The sequence below is a fragment of the Ictidomys tridecemlineatus genome, chromosome 1 (genome assembly GCF_052094955.1).
Source record: "Ictidomys tridecemlineatus isolate mIctTri1 chromosome 1, mIctTri1.hap1, whole genome shotgun sequence".
Lineage (NCBI taxonomy): Eukaryota > Metazoa > Chordata > Mammalia > Rodentia > Sciuridae > Ictidomys > Ictidomys tridecemlineatus.
In genome coordinates, this window is record NC_135477.1 from 2,584,101 (window position 1) to 2,597,733 (window position 13,633).

The 13,633-nt window shown below is 46.4% G+C and overlaps 1 protein-coding gene across 11 annotated transcripts in view; it reads left to right on the forward strand.

The window, feature by feature from the left end:
* Nucleotides 1–13,633, forward strand: part of Ebf3 (EBF transcription factor 3) — a 116,494-nt gene that overhangs the window by 7,668 nt on the left and 95,193 nt on the right. The gene's annotated exons all lie outside the window — the stretch shown is intronic.

Here is a 13,633-nt window from a genome sequence, read left to right on the forward strand (position 1 = left end):
TCCACACTCACCCAGATCGCTCTGAGGAGGAGAGATTTCTTTCTTCCCAACCATGGGGAGCAGCCAAGGCCCGGTGTGTGATTGACTGCAGATTTTGAAATTGGTACCCAAATCGAATAAATGTTGGACGTGTACATATGACACCAGTTTTATGAAGTAGAGGTTTAGACTGTTTTGAAGAGGGGTTGAATTTCAGCAGTTTTCATTACAAAGTTATCTTTTGATCATGAACTTTGCTGTCCAGTGTCTGAAAAATTAAGCCGGGAAAACTCCATGAGTTAAGCCTAAAGAAATATGTGGCACCAGTGGAGAGCAATGCTAATGTTTAACTAGCTGAAATCCCGGTTTGCTTAGTGGAGAGTGTTGGGTATCTGACAGAAGGGACAGCTCTCTTATTAGTAATCAAATAGGGTTGACCAGTTGTGGCCGTCACTCAGGCAGTTGAGAACAAGTTCAACACTTTATAGAACTCAAACTACTAAAATCAATATAATTACATTTGTCGTCAGTGTTGTGGCTATGGAAATCGTACAGCCTTAGGTGGTTGTCTTGTGACTGAACTGATTTTATTTTTTGGATTGGCTAACGGGTTTGAGTAGCTGTGGGAGTCTTGTGTGAGTAGAAGATGCTTGGAAAGGCAGCACAGGTTAGCTTTGCAGGATTGTGAAAGTGTTTCATCTTCTGAGTGGGATTTATGAATTTGAAAAGATGATTTGTTTTTACGTCATGAGACTTTTAGCATGCTGTAATAATGAAGTGGCCGTGTTGATTCGACTCACATTTTGGATGCTATGTTTTCCCTCCAAGATCATTTTGGATTTATGCAACATTCAATCATTTGTTGACTGATTGATACTGAGTAACTCCGAACTCAGTTTTTATCACATGACGGGAAGTGTCTCCTCCAGATATACAAAATTTATTCTTCGCGTCTGAGGGAGTGCTCTCTTATATCTAGTTAATTAGAGTATGTGCTGAGGTCACTCATACCTCTATAGCCTAAGAGAAGTGTGTGATCATTTGATCTTCTAGAAGCATGAGAGGAGGGGAAAACGTAAAAACATTTGGTTAATGGGTTTACCATGTTTATTTGAATAAGGAGGATTGAAGCTCCATTTATGTTTGGCATAAATGCTTTGGAGGTCTTAATTATTGATGGAAAATCTGCTCTGCTTCTAAATTCAAAGATATGACAATTTTATAGGATTTTTAATCACCTGCCATGTTAGGGATTTTTAAGGTAAGAATAGTTTTATGTAATGACAAAGACAGTGTACATTTTTAACATTCTTAAGAGAGCTGTCATTTGCAACGACAAAATACTATTAGCATTTTGCTGCTTGCTGAAACCTCTGTGAAATGATTGTGGCATTGGCACTGTCTCCAGCTTAAGGCATATTTCTAGGAGGAAAAAAATGAATTTAGTGTTCACGAGGGCAAGTTGTGTTAATCAGAGAAAGAAAAACACCTATAGGAGGGGAATCTCTTTGGAGCGATGTGGTCTTTCACAACTGAGATGCGTTTCGATTTCATAATGACAATCATTTCTGTGGGGCGTGTGTTGCCTCTGAAAATTAGTTGCTTATGTTGAGTTTCTAGGCTGTGTTTCCTCTTGAGTATTGCAGAATAAAATGTCCCATCAGATTGGTGAGTCAGATTACAGGTCTCCACCAGCCGTGTCGTCACTTGGTTAGTTGGCTTAAAAAAGAATTATATACAATGCGCTTCGCTGGCTCCTTGTGGCCTTTGGATACATTTAGCAGGTCCTGACCAGATAAGGCATATTTGTCCTGAGGATATAAACCAATAATTCCAACCTGAATTGAGATCAATGGCCCCACATTTGTTCCAACCCACTCCAAGCCTCTTTTGCGTGTGGAGACTGCTATTCTGTGTTATGAGGACAGAGATGTGTGCTCCCCGCTCTGGCAGGGTGATCACATTCTATAGACCCTGATTCCTTAAATCAATTAATTACACAATTTAGTCTAGTTATCTTCCAGGAGCATTAAATACTTATAAATGGCATGGAAGACCCTTCAGAGTAAAGAAGGGGAAACAGTGAGGATGTTTCCCATTCCAAAGCCCTTTTCATTTATTGTGAAGGTTTTGCTTATGTTAACTGTTTTCTTCCCCATAAAACATGGCTAGAGAAACAATTTTTATAGCTCCATGGATATAATTATACTACAGTGTATTTAAAATAATATAGCAACTTATGGAGCAGAGGAGAAACATGGCATTGTAAAGGAAGAGGTGCAGTCCGTAAAGAGATGACTCAGGAACCAGTGTCCATGTGGATTGTGTTGACCTGCAGAGAGCCCGCTGCAGGAAGGAGAGGGCATGCTTGTACCCATGCATGGCCTCGCACCCACATGTGTGCCTGTGCATGCATGTAAGTATACACATGCACATATACATGCATGGATTTTTATGGTATTGCTGGAAAGGGTGGGAGTATCATTTTCCTCATGGAATAATGTTTTCTGGGAAAACACAAAAGCAGATGGTCTTCATTAGGAACACCCATTGTCCACATATCCCAGCTATGAGCAGATAAATCTCTCCTGTTTCACCCGTACATTCCAAGGGCTGCAAATGATTACAGGATGTCGGCGTAGCTGCTAAACCAAAACCACACTAGGGCCCACATCATTCGCCTGTGCCATCCCGGTCTGTTTCCTTGGGAGCTCTGGAAATGCCCAGGAAGGCTTATCCTCTTTACCCTCCCCTTCCTTGCTTGGCCTGGGGGGGCGGGAGGGCAGGGTCCAACTGTTGCAGCCGACTGGGGGGCGCAGGAGCAGGGCAATGTGGCTGCCCACACGGCTGGCCCACACGGTGGGCCGCATGCAGCGTGGGGAGCAGGCTTGGCGGGGCGGTTCCAGATGGCACCGTCTCTGGCACCCTGCTCGCTGGCATCTCTGCAGCAAGCAGTGCCCCCTCCCCAGTGAATCTGGCATTCGTCTATGGAGTTTGGGAGACTCATCATTCCAAGTCTGCCCTGCTTTCCTGTGTGGAAGCCAGACATCTGTTTATCCCATTTTCCTTCATACAGAGTTTGGAATAGCTTTACTTTTTCTTTTTTGGAGGGGGTGGTGGTGGTGGTGGTGTGAAGTTTTGTCATATTTAACAGCTGTTACAGAATTTCAACCCCATGGGCTCTGAAAATACTTTGCAGCTGACCTCAGATTTTTATACATAATTGACGTTGGGATGTAGAAAAATATTATTTGCTTAACCTTTCATTGTCTGCGATTTCACATTGTCTTTGGTAGAGGCCCTAACTACCAGCGGTCTCACTCTCTGCTCCCCCCGCCCAGCCCTCCAAAGCCTTACTTTGATTCATTTGTGCGTTTTAAGTTTACACCTTTAAAGTGGTTGCAGAACGGTAGCCCAAGACCGATCGGAGGTTTTCTTTTTCTCTCTTTTTTCTTTCTCTCTCTCTGTCTCTCTCTCTCTCTCTCTCTTTTTTTTTTTAGTCAACAGTGTTTCCTTTCACTTCCTGTCACAAAGGTCAAAGAGAGCCGACCTTTGCTGGCAGTCCCGCTCGCTGAATTATTCATGGGATTGACTTTTTGTCAGCACACACAGTTGTGCTCTGGGACATTTTATTCATTTACCTCATTTAAAGCGCCTTTCTGCACCTGTTCAAGTATTAATATCATGTAATTTGGGCCTAATGCCGATTTTGCTGAACACTCATTATATTTTTTATTAGCTATATTTCCAAACGATTATGTATGATTATTACCAAGCCTTACAAACAGCACTGGGTTATTCCCTCGCCCTTTACATCTTCTTGTCAGGTTGTTTTCAGAAGCGGGGAGGATAAACATTTGACCAGTCCCAATGTTTTTATTCCTACTCCATCTCCAAGCAGAGAACTTAAAGCTTCCTCCCTCATGGCTTTGCACGAGCGTGATTAAATCCAACTCCGCCGAAGCTGTACAAATGCCAGCATTTATAAGGTCAACGCTTTTGTTAAAAATGCTATGTAAATGAGGATCTGCAAAAAGGGACATTAAATAAAATTAAATTCATTGTCTTCTTTAATGTCATTTACATTTTGGCTAAGCCTCGGCCTGTCAAGGAGGATTTTAAAAATAATTTTAATTACACATCATTTAGGGATCCAAGGTTTTCTATTCAGTAGCATTTGGACAACCTGCAAAACGGAGACTGTTTATTAACTTCTTAAATGACAACTTGTCGTTTCATCTGCATAATGCAATGAAAACAGTATAGTTTGGTGTTAATTTTTCCTTCTCAGTTTTCTTAAAGATGTGAATGTAATTATCACCAAATAGGCCTTGGGACCCTCAAGTCCTCCCTTGGCCCTGGCTGTGCGTTCGAGACATTCTTTGGTTCTGGGTCTGTTTTAATACACGGGGACTTCAGAGAAGGGAAAATGTTGGCTAGAAATTTGGCAATATTGAAGCACACTTTGGATGAATGGACGTGGCTACAAAGAATCCGATTCTGGCTGGCGCAGGCCCCACTTGGCTCCGCCGGGCTCAGGTGTGAATGGCCGTTTCATTCCCTGGCACACCAGTGCAGAGAGGCAAAAAGTTCACTGCGCTCATTCATCCTTCAGACATTTTTTTTTTCCATAAACTTCTGAAAATAAACAGAAAAGGAAGAGCAGTTTTATTGAGTCACAACGACATGCTTTCATTTAAATAGGGAGGCACCATGAACAGTGCCCACTTTGTGCGTCTGCTCCTGCCCATAACCCCCAGATGAGTGTGCCTCACGCACGCCACACTGCCCGGTGCGCTGGGGCGAGCCAAGGGTCAGGGCCACGACCAGGCCCGGGCCTGCACCCCTGGCCTACACTGAGGGGGCCTCTGCAGATTCATGGCTGCCTGGCCTGGTAGGGGCTCCACGGCCAGAGCAGTCCAGGGCCAGGTTTGAAAACAAGCCACAGGCCCACAATGACTTCCGCAGCACTCTTCCCTGGCTTGGCTCCTGCCAGGGGAAAGCTCTGTGGTGCTGCCTGCACAGGGCCGGCGGCAGCAGCAGGCGGCCACTAGGAGCATGCAGGGGTGGAGGGAGGGGCTGGAGGCAGGGCTGTCAGAAGCTATAGTCCAGGAGGGGAGTTGACGCAGACCATCCCGCGCCTCTGCGGCAGCCTTATCAGGTGGAGAGTGGAGATAGAGCCAGTGCCTGTAATTGTGTTAGGATGGCATGGATGCATTGGATTACCTTACGGAAAGCCATCCAAACGGGAGTTCTGCTACGCATGCTTACAGGAAGCGAGTAATTACGCTCTGTGCACCAGGAGATAATTGGGGCTGGCCAGAGGCCTTCTCATGACGCCGGAGGAAGCTGGAGGAGCTGGCCTCGTGGAGGCGTTTAGGAGACACACAGGAGGAGGGGGATCTTTGCTGGATAGAGGTGGCTCAAGTTGATGCTGTAATTTTCGGTTACTTTTCAAAGATGGTGAATAATTTATCAGGATTCAAACTCACAGTGGCAGTGGGAGGCACGTTGGAGGAGGGAGAGATTCCAAGCTCTAATGATGGAAGTTGTCCTTGCAGACAGGAAGTGATTGACAAGTAGGGGTACAGGAAGTGAAAACTCAGGGAGCTTAACCTGTGCTTGGCAAAGCTCTGGAGCTCGGGCCGTTCAAAGACAAAACCCCTCCTGCCGCCAGCAGAACACACGCTCCTCTTGTTTGTTTATCTTAGTAGCAAATCTCCCAGAAATGTTTGTGGTTAAAACTCTGTATAATGAGACATTATGCTGGTATTATTAATGCTTTAAAATAAAAATATGGTTATCATTTAGAAAAATAAACAGAGGAATTTTATGGGTTAAGGACTTTTTTGTATTGTAAGTTTTTTAGTCTTTGGGGTAGCTAGCATTCATTAAATTGTAGAAGCTCGAGAAAACTGTTTTTGAAACAATTTATGCAGAAAACAGCCAGTCATATCTGTCAAACTAGTAAGTGTTGTAAATTTGTCAACATTTCGATGAAGAATGCTACGTGTGTCAGGGCCTAGGGAAACTCTGGTTTTAGTTGTTTTTGAATCACTTTTGTCCCCTGTCCTCTAAAAACAAAGCAAATGTTGTCCCTCTGCAACACCTTTACTGATCATTGCTTGGCCAGAAAATACTCAGTCCATGCGGGCTGCAGTGCCCCATGGATGGATTGTGTCCTCTGTGTACAGAGGGGCCACACTTTGCGCCTTCCCGGTAATTCACTAGGAAATGAGTTTACCATGTGCGGAAAGGAAGGGGCTTGTGTGGTGTTGTTGCAGGACACAGAGCCCAGGCCCCACCAACGGAAGGAGTCGGCTCCAGCGTGTCTCTGCTGGAAGGCCAGGGAGCTGCTGCACATCTGGGAGGAGGCAGCCTTTGCCCAGACAGGCAGCCCCAGCCGCACCCCAGCCTCCGCCCCTACTCCCGCCCCTGCTCCCGCCCACTGCCTGTAGCTGCCCGGTCCCTCTCTCTTAGTAGAAAGCACTGGGGGCAGGGCGCCATGTTAAAGCCATACAAATGAACAAAACTTTGGCAATGATAAGGCCCTCGAAGCATTTGCCCTTGTGATGGTGAGTTTGCAAGGGGAAGACCAGCCTTGACCCTGGAGGCCTGCTGTCTTAAGTAAGGACTCCAGAAGAGTTTCTTACAAAGCTTCACCGCGTCACCCTTGCTAGAGGTTTTAACCCAAATGGAAAGTTGTACGGACCTGCTGATCTGGCTGTTAGGGGGCTGCAGATAAACAGGTGACGTGCAGCAGGAGCCCTGGCTTGGCAGTGTGTCTTCTCCAAGCCTATCACCCCAACCCTGGGCAGGGGACAGGACTTACATAGAAGGTCACTTTCCCCAAATTCTGTTATTAGGGGAAGGGTCTTTATAGCCCAATGGAGAGGGTTGATTATCTTCTAAGTTCTCAAAGACCTTTGGTGCAAGGGAATGTGCCTGGTATGAACTAAAAGCTGGCGGATTCAGGCAGGCATCCTCTCCAAGTTGCCCTTGTCCATGACCATGTGCCCTACCTGTAGAGGAAGGACTAGGCGAGGTGGAGGGGACAGGGACTGGGGGCCACATGGAAGCAGATGGTCCCCGCTTGGCAGCGTTGTCCTCTGCATCGGATGTGGGTTAGAGATGTTCGCTTTTAAAATCATTTAAGACCAATTCATAGACTTTATTTTCAAGAGCAGTTTTAGGTTGGCAGAAAAATGAGCAGAAGGTACAGAGCTCTCTTGTCCGCCCTCCTCCCCACCTTCAGTCCCCCTAGCATGAACATCTTTTGTTGGTGTGGGACATTAGTTACCCCCGAGCCATATTGATACATTACCAATAACTAAAGTCCGTGGTTACGTGAGAGCTCACTCTGGGCCTTGTTCTTCCTGTGGGCTTTGATAGAGGCCTGGTGATGTGACTCAACCGTCACAGCGTCACACACAGAGCCCTGACCTAGATCCTCAGTTGCCCACCTGTGCATCCATCCACCCCTTCCAGAGCCCCCGTCACCCACGTCCCTTTACTGGTGGCCGTGGCTGGCCTCCTGTGTGGAGGACTTTGCAGACGGGCTCGGCCTCTGTCACGGAGCAGTGCGCCGTGAAGTCTCCTCCAGGTCTTTTGTGGCCGCCTACTTTTTTGACTTTCAGGGTTTTGTTTTGTTTTCCTTTCCCAAGATTTCTGGCAAGATCTTTCCTGTCTCTTGGTGACTTGGCATTTTGTCACGAACGCCTTCGTTCCTGACCGGGGCAGCTTCTCACGTAGGAAGCTGTCTGTGGGGTTCTTGGGGCTCTGGGCAGTGCGCACCTCTCGCCTGCCCTCTGTTGCATTTAAGCAGCTCCTTTGCAAAAAGATCAAAGTGTCTTAACTTTTCGCTGTGAACTTATGTAAGTGGTACAACTCAATTTCACTTACTATTGGCTTTATTTCCTAAATAATACTATTTTAGAATATCTAAATAGCACAGGCCATAAAAGGAGGATGATTAAATTTTTGGGAAGGCAAAAATGCTGCACCATGGCATAAAAACAGGATGATGAATTCAGCATTCAGTGTAGTTGTTGGCTTTTTTGCTTTAATAAATTAAACTACAAATTTTCCTAATTGCCAAACAAAATGTTAGGCCAGCCTTAGCCATTGCTGACAGTAAAACACAACATAAAACCTGCTGAGAGTTATATGTGGTATTTAATACGAGGCAGAGTAATGCAAGGGTTTTTACGGTTAAGTGTGAGTTCACACCCACAGCATTTGTTTCACATTAGGAAAGGTTTGTAAATCAGATCAGTGTGCTGGGACGGGTGGCCCCATGGCCTCTCTTCCTTGATATTTGGTTATTGGACATTCTGCCAAGGGGAGCTCCCCTGTCCACTTCCACGTTCTCAATGAAGCGATAAGCCCTCTGACATGAGGAAGATTGGGTCGGCAAGCAAGTGGGGGATTGGATTGGATGAGCTGCTTGTCCCCACCATCCGAGGTCAGTGGCCTGATCCGGCCACTGGGCAGCAGCCATCAGTTACTGGGACGTGGGCTGCTGTGGGTCCCCGGCCAGCAGAGGCCCCAGGGAGAGGTGCAAGGACCTGGGAAAGTGCTTTTGGGGAGGGAACGACAGTCACTGTCATTTATTAAATTTGACAAGCGAGTTCTAAATATAACAGCCCTTTCCCCAAAGATCATTACTTTGAACAAATAATGAGTTATGCAAGTTCATACCCTGCGAGGGTCCCCCGCCAGAGCTGTGCCCTGTGAGGCTCAGAAACAGATCCCACCCTCCCTCACTCCTGCCTGATGACCGCTCCTTTCCCCGTCCCTGGGTCTCCAGGGTTCTCGTCCTGGATGCAGGTCTGGCCTCTCCTGGGCATAGCTTACCAGTGACAAGGCCAGAAAAAGCTTTAAGATGAAAACATACTCGTTTTGGCTCAGAATATCGTGACACATAGGTAGTCTTAAAGGTACCTCTTTCATGTGTGCTGGTGAATTAAGCAAGCACAGAAGTCCATTTAACTTTAAGGGAAATTGTGACTTGGCGGCTGCAAGTCCTGCTGTTGGAAGCATGTTTTCTGGGCCGGGTGTTTGTCACGACAGGTGACTCCTGCTCCTGTTTCCTAAGACCCCATTATAATCATTCCCTGCAATTAGAGCGTCCAGAACCCCTTTCCAGCCCCAAACACATTTGTTCCCATTTATTAGACTGAAGCAGTAACTAATTTACATTGTTTCGGAGTTGTGTGTTGTGGTAATTTATTGCGTGTGCAGGGGGTCAAACAGAGTTGACCATGCAGCAGTGCAGATCCCTCCTGTAAGGCGAGGAGGGGACCCAGGAACCAGAGGCAGGGAAGCCAAGGGCATGCGATTTTCAAACTGCTACCGTCTTTTTAATCACGTTTTGATTTATTCCTTGTGACGTTACTGGCTTCACTCTTATTCCCTGTTTTTCACAAATCAGAGCTGGGAACAGATTTTTTTTTTTTTTTAAGGAAATGGTAGCGATATGTTCTAACGAGTGGAAACTTTTACTAATGCCCTGAATAAAATATTTGCCAGCGGCCTCCACTAAACGTAAAAGACTCCGCAGAGGAAACAATGTCTTAACTGTTCCCTTCTCATCATAGCAGGTTTCGTTATCAAGTTGAGGAAAAAGGCTTGTTTAGGCGAAAATAATGATCATAAATAGAGCTGTATAGTGGGGCTCGAAGGCAGCAGTGACAGTACCTGCTATCAAGACCTGCAATTCCAAGGAAATATGAGTGTTCTGATCCAGGGAAGCAGTAATTATCTTTTTGTGAAGAATGTACAATGGTGTCGGATGATGAATTGATCGCAGATTGGAAGCGTGGCTTAACTGTCATGTTACAGAGATAAGAGAGAGCCCCGGGATTGCTCGTCGCTTCCGCTAGTTCACAGCCAGCCAGTTTATTAGCACAAATCCCAAATGTTTAGTAAACTCATTAGGTTCTATCTAATGCTAATTTATCATCGTGGATGGAACCGAGCGGTGGAGGCCGGAGGACCGTCCCGAACCTGCGTGATTTACAGAGCTTTCTGATCAATCACCTTCTCTGCACTGGCCATTTTTCTTCAAATGCTTTAAATGGGCCTGAATGATCCATAGGATTAGACCATGGCAATCGGTTTTAGGGTTCTCCGGGGTTGTCTTCCCAGAGATGGTTATCTGAAAGGTTAGGAAATCCTATGTGGGCCGATGGAGGGAGGAGAACTTGGGTTTAGGGTTGCCACGCCACCCCCTTTGCTTTCTTGCCTTGTCCTCCCGTCCTCTGGCTCTCCCCTCCCCTCCCCTCCCCTCCTCTCCCTCCCCTCCCCTCCCCTCCCCTCCCATCTTTCCTTTTCCTTTTACAATCTGGTCACAGAGTCGAATTCAAAGAATTTCCTTGCAAAATCAGTTTACCAAGAAATGCATCATGGTACATAAATGTCAAGTGCAGTTTATTCTAAACTTCAGACACTGTTTTTCTTTTAAAAAATCAAGCTTTAAATGCCCAGTTCTCCTGACATTTTCGTACATATTCTATAGTGTTTTCGAAGAGGATAATAACCTTTGCTTGATCCTAGGCAACAGCTGCAAAGATAATGAAATTCTTATGATATTTCACCAGGTAAAATGTGAATTGCAGAAGAAAAGCTATTGAATTTTTATGGATCTTAATCGCATAAAATGAGATTCATGGGGCATACGTATAACTATACTCGGTGGACCAGCTGGCTGTAGTTGCAGCCAGGATTCACCGTGTGGTGTGAGGGGCGCTCCAGCCTCCACTAAGAAAATGCTCCCCAAACGCTGCCTTCAGCAGCCCGAAGAGTGATAATGAAATATGACAGAAATTTCCTTGTGCTGGATCAGTGGCAAGAGAGGTCCTACACCACCGATATTAATTCATCTGACTTATGTTCCAGGTCTTGATTTACCTTGTGATTAAAAACTTCTGCAGGTTCACTCACCAATTGAAATCAGATCTCATCTGCAGCCCAGCGGTATTGATCCCTATTTAACATCAAGGCTCAGAATTGATTGGCATTGATTAACAATAAAAATGCTCTCCTCCACGTCCAGCCGCCAAGCCGATATTCTGAAAGAGGGGCACCATAGTGCTCTCATTGACCAATCTGGAAAGAGAAATGGCCCCACCCGCAAATAAACAATATATTTTAATGTTATTGTAACTGGATGCTGTACCAGCAGTGCAAATTGATTTTATTCTTGTTGTATAAGATAAATATCTTTAATAAAATTCTCATTTTATTTAGGATTTTACAGGAATAACTTGATTACTAGAATAGTGATATTTTTCTTTTCCCACAGTGTAAAAAATGGATTAAAACATAAAGGTTATAATAACATAACACTAGAGATGAAATGTTAATCAACTCAGAAATCACACACGGGGTGGGAAAGTCTGGGGAGATATTTTACCCACGGAGACACGCGCAGCGCCGAGTACGACTGGTTTTACCGAGCGTTTTACGGTTTCGGCTAGGGCTGTGCAGGGTGAGGCCAGCACAGGACTGTCATGTGCTCGAAGGCCAGCTCCTCTGCATAACGTTGCAAGAACATATGGTTCCAAAGAGCTCAGCATGGCAGAACTGTGCATCAGGAGCAAACCCCACCGCCTGCAAGAGACAGGATCTTGGTCTCTGTTTTGTTTTCTCTGGCTTGTGTAGATGCAGCTTGTAAAAAGAATCTCTAACAATCCCTTCATAATTAATAGCAGAGATTCAAAAAAGCATATGAAGGAAAATAAATAAGAAAAGTCTCGCACACCAAAACTTCTAACGTGCCTGCTGGGCATCTGTCATGCTCCCAGGCCGCCTGGCAACTCCTGGCAACCCGTTAGTGTGCATCCTCAGCATCCCAGCCCGCTGCAGGCCAGGTCCAGCTGAAAGAAATTATCCAATCTCTAACATCCAGAAGTTTACAGTTATATAATGATGGAGAAAACCACAAATCCCAAGGGATGTCAAATTTTAGAGATACTTTTAAAATGAAATTATCCAGCCAAGCCTATAAGACAACCTTCTTGTACTTAAGACAATAACTACAATCTGGAATTAATTTTTTTTTTTTTTTTTGGTGATAGGGTAAATCCAATTTGCTTCTTTAACTGTTGATTAAGGAATCAGTTCTACAAGGCTGTCCCCTGTAAGTATTTGCTGTTTATTTTTCTGTGGAGAGCCGCCGGAATCCCCTCAACCGGGAAGGCCGGGTCAGGCATGGCCTGGTGAAGAGCCGCCTGGCAGCTTCCCGCGCTGACTGGCCTTGTTTGTGTGGAAGAAATTGTTGGCTTTTTGAGCAGCTGTGGAGTTGTCCAGTCACTTCCCATCATGCAGGCAAAGCAGTGCAGGGTGGAGGACAGAAATCTGCCTCTTCTGCAGCCTTTCTTTTGGAATCTAGAGGAAGACGCCCATTAGAAACCATGTAAATACCTTAAATCAGGATGCCTCTTACTCGGAGGCCCCTGAACTAGTGTCGACCGAAAGCTGGCACCAAGGGAAAACCCTGCGACGTGCCTGTGTGTGGCGTTCTGCACGAGAAACTCTTCACTGGGCTTAGATTGTGTGGGAGGAGGGACTGTTCCGGTCTTTTAGAATCAGTTGTTCTATTGATTTCTTTAAAAAGAAGATCTTGTCAACGATACCTTCAAAGTAGTCACCAGATTTGCAAACAGGCATGCACTGTTTAGAAGAAATACTCGCTATTTTTACATCCTTAAAGAGCACAGAGGCCATGTCTAGAGGTTCCCTGGGGCATGGGGCCAGCCTCAGTTTCCCCAGTCTGCCTGGCACCTCAGAGCTTTGTTGTGCCCTCCTGTCTGCAGCCGTTGGTAGCTGTCCCTGCAACATGGGGGACGCTCTGCCGGGCAGGCGCAGAGCACTGCTGGGAAGAACACAGGGCAGCTCAGTTTGCTTCTGTTTGGTTTGGCATTGACCTACTGCAAGCCATTTCCCCGTTTGCTTTTGTGATTTTAGGGGGCATGTTTTTGCCAGTGCATCTTGGGTTGCTGTCTGGGGAAGGAGATCTATAGGGCCACCAGAGTCCAGAGCCACCCTGACATGGTGCCTGCCTGTGGGGGAGTATTCTCAAGTCATTAAAAATCTGCAAGACAAGTTTCCCTGAAAATTCAAATTTCATTTTTATCTTCACAAAAGCCGTAGCAGAAGAAAGACCACAGGTGGGACAGGCACAGTGGGAGGACCTGCAGGGACCCCACAAGGCACTTGTGCCTTGCAGGGCAGGGAGGTCCCTAGGGCCCAGGGGCTTCTCTCCTGGCTGCAGGGACACTGGCGGGACCCTGCTGTCTAGATCTTGGACCTCAGCTTTTTATTCATGGCCTCCCTCCCCAGGCCACAGCCAGGACCCAGGACCTCTGCCTGGCCAGCTCCTTCTGCAGCCTGCTGGGCTGTTGGGTCCACCCGTACCCCCTCAGAATGACCCACTGGGTATCTGTTCTCTGCCCACTGCCCTCATGGTTTCTGCAGAGCCCCTGACGGGTCCCTCCATGGGTCCCAGCCCCCTTCAATGCAGCTGGCACACTCGTGCCCAGGATCTTACTGGAAGGGCAGTCCAGCCTGACTCCTGCACAGCCTCCCTGGAGGAGTCCTATGTCTGCCTCCCCCTGACCTGCAGGCCCTCTGGACAGAGCCCCGCTCCTCC